Raw genomic sequence first — 2972 nt, 5'->3', positions numbered from 1 at the left:
GATTACTGAGAAGAGGACCTAACTACAAATAAAAGTGTCCAATAAATACACAAAACAAACAGATAACACAAAATAAATCAAAGCTAAGACAAAACAATAATATCTCTATGCTAAAGATGACTTGAAGCTCTAAGGCAAATGTATTCATCTTATTTCTGGCAAAATTAATGCAGAATTAATGGAGTCTGGCAAGATGCTTGAATTCTGAAGATTTGAGAAATAATCCCCCATAATCACTCAAGCAGGTAAAGAGATTTAACAAACAAACAAAAGTAACAGAAGTAGAATTAATTTCCTTTTTTTCTGGTAAATAGTATATTCCAGCCAGCAGCATTTACAAAAGTTTCTTTTAATAGTTATAAACAAGAGACAGATACTCTCATGTCAGTATGTAACTGTTTCTACTATATCTCTGAATGTTTTCGACAAACTCTATCAGTATGGCAATGCTGGCCTTCTTGCCATGAACATGGCAAGTTTAAACATGTCAAGAGTCTTTCTGCATCATGATCTTTGTACTGTTTTCTTTAACTGAATCATTCTTTCTACAAACAGACACATTGCTCATTCATGGCAACGATTTAGATCTCAGCTCAAACATCACCTTTTGAAGACTTTCATGAACATCCATCAAAAGAGCATCACCTGTTACTCATTTCTTTGTTTTATTTTTCTTCTTAGGACTTATCAATAGTTAATATCTTATTAACATTTATTTTCTGTTTTTCATAGAAGACAAATTTTGAATGTTTACAGTTATATCACCAGTTTACATAGTGCTTGGGAAATAGTAAGACTCAATTAATCTTTGCTAAATAAATAAATGAATAGGAAATATATGGATGGGGGAATCCACCAAATGAATTTGAATACAGACTGACTCAAACTTCTATTTTACATAAAAAGTAAATAGATGGCCTGAAATTAAGACAGCATTTAGAATTGATACTGCTAAAGACTCTCATGATAAAAGTAAGTAAATTTGAGAATAAAATAAAGATTTCTCAAAGAAACCACTGACTTAGCACGGGGATATGAAGCATTAAAGGCTACAATTAAGTGAACATAGGAACATTAGAAGTTAAAAACTCATCAATGAATTTTCTTTTTTTTTTTTTTTTTTGACCTTTGGACTTTTTATTGGCCTCCTGCTTCCCAAAGAGAACCTGCTTCTGCTGGCTTAATGTCTCAGAACTTTGGTGTTCTTGGTTTCAGACACCATTTTGCAATCCACTTTCTAGTGGGTGGTAGTCTTTCGGATGGTTTGTATGGAGTTAGTTGCTGCTGTCTAGGGCATCACCAAGGCTGAAATCCTTGCTGTCTTCCAGCAGGCAGCAGCAGGTGGTGATGTCAGCCTCCAGCTTGACCTTGATATTCAGCAGGGCCTCTTACTCCTGGGCCTGGCATTACCCCTCTGCCCGGGTCTGTGCCAGCTCCGACTCCAGGTGCAGCAGGATCCTGTTGAGCTGCTCCTTCTGCAGGACTTAGCAGGCCTCCACCTCCCTCAGCCTATTCTCCCAGCTGGCCTTCATATTTCTCATCAAGTATAGGTCGATTTCCAAGGACTGGACTGTATGTCTCAGTTCCATGAGCGTCACCTCAGCAGCTCCAACCTCAGCAGATTGCGTAGTGACCACTGTGGTGCTCTCCTCAATCTGCTGAGACCAGTACTTTTCTAGATCCTCTTGGTTCTTCTGAGCCAGCTCATCATATTGGGCTCGGATGTCTACCATAATCTTGGCGAGATCCTGAGATTTGGGGCCATCCACCTCCACGGTTAACCCAGAATTGCAATCTGGACTTGCAGGCCTTTTACTTCCTCTTCATGGTTCTTCTTCATAAAGAGCAGCTCCTCCTTGAGAGCCTCGATCTATGTCTTCAGTTGCAGCCAAGTGACTTTGGTGTCATCCATGACCTTGTGGAGCCCATGGATTTCTCTCTCCACAGACTGGCACATGGCCGTCTCTGTCTTATACTTGACTCTAAAGTCATCAGCAGCAAGACCAGCATTGCTGACCTGCAGAACAATGTGGGTATTGTCCACAGCATTTGTGAAGATCTGAGCCCTCAAGTCCTGAATGGTCTTGAAGTAATCGCCCCAATCTCTGACCTGGGGTCTCTTCTTCTCCAGGTGCGCCCTATGTTTGCTCTCCACCCTCCAGTTCGGTCTACAGGCTCCTCACTCTGTCCAGGTAGGAGGCCAGGCAGTCGTTCAGGCTTTGCATGGTCTCCTCCTTCTGGAAGCCTCCCATTCCTGCCACATCCTCCAGGCCATCCCCACGGCCAGGCCCCCGGGTCCCAAGCCTCCATGGAAACTGGTGGAGTGGGACACAGAGATCTGGCAACCAGTGGCCCCAGCACCTGCATGGACGCTGAGCGCCTTAGCTGTGTGCCTGGACAGAACCCAGGGGCTGGTAGTTGGTGACAGTGGAGTGAGTGGTGAAGCTCATGCTGTCTGGGAAGGAGAGCAAGAGGACAGGACCCAGGCTCTGCCAATGACCGAATTTCCTGTCTTTTTAGTATGCAAGTTTTGTTGTTGTTGTTGTTTAGTAAATGGATGTTGAATTACTTTTTTTTTTTTTTGCATTTAAGTTGGTTATATAGTTTTTCATCCTCACATTGTGCATTAAATGTCTTTGTTTTCTGTTTTTAAACTGTTTTAGTTATCTTGTAAAGCTGGACATGTGATTCAGTAATAACATTATTATGTGTATTCTAGAAAAATGAATATCTATGTGCCCCCAGCGATGTGCACAGTAATGTTCACTAACATTTTTACATAATCACTTCTCTGCAAAAGTGTGGAAAACAGTTTGCACATTTATCAAACATGAAATGGAAAAACAATTTTGTTATTGTTACACGATGAAACACTAAATCTGTATGAACTACAGCTACATGTGTAGAAGTGGAGAAATTGCAAACATATTATTAAACACATCTAGCTAATTGCTGAATAACACATATACTAT

General features: G+C 40.9%; 1 pseudogene; it reads right to left on the bottom strand.

Moving 5' to 3' along the window:
* Positions 1 to 1406: 1406 nt before the first annotated feature.
* LOC117099250 lies at positions 1407 to 2367 on the bottom strand (annotated as a pseudogene).
* Between the last annotated feature and the right edge of the window lie 605 nt (positions 2368 to 2972).

This window comes from Trachypithecus francoisi, unplaced genomic scaffold (genome assembly GCF_009764315.1).
Source record: "Trachypithecus francoisi isolate TF-2019V2 unplaced genomic scaffold, Tfra_2.0 Lachesis_group16, whole genome shotgun sequence".
Lineage (NCBI taxonomy): Eukaryota > Metazoa > Chordata > Mammalia > Primates > Cercopithecidae > Trachypithecus > Trachypithecus francoisi.
Note: the sequence above shows the minus strand (reverse complement) of the source record. Positions and strands in the feature narration are given on the sequence as shown.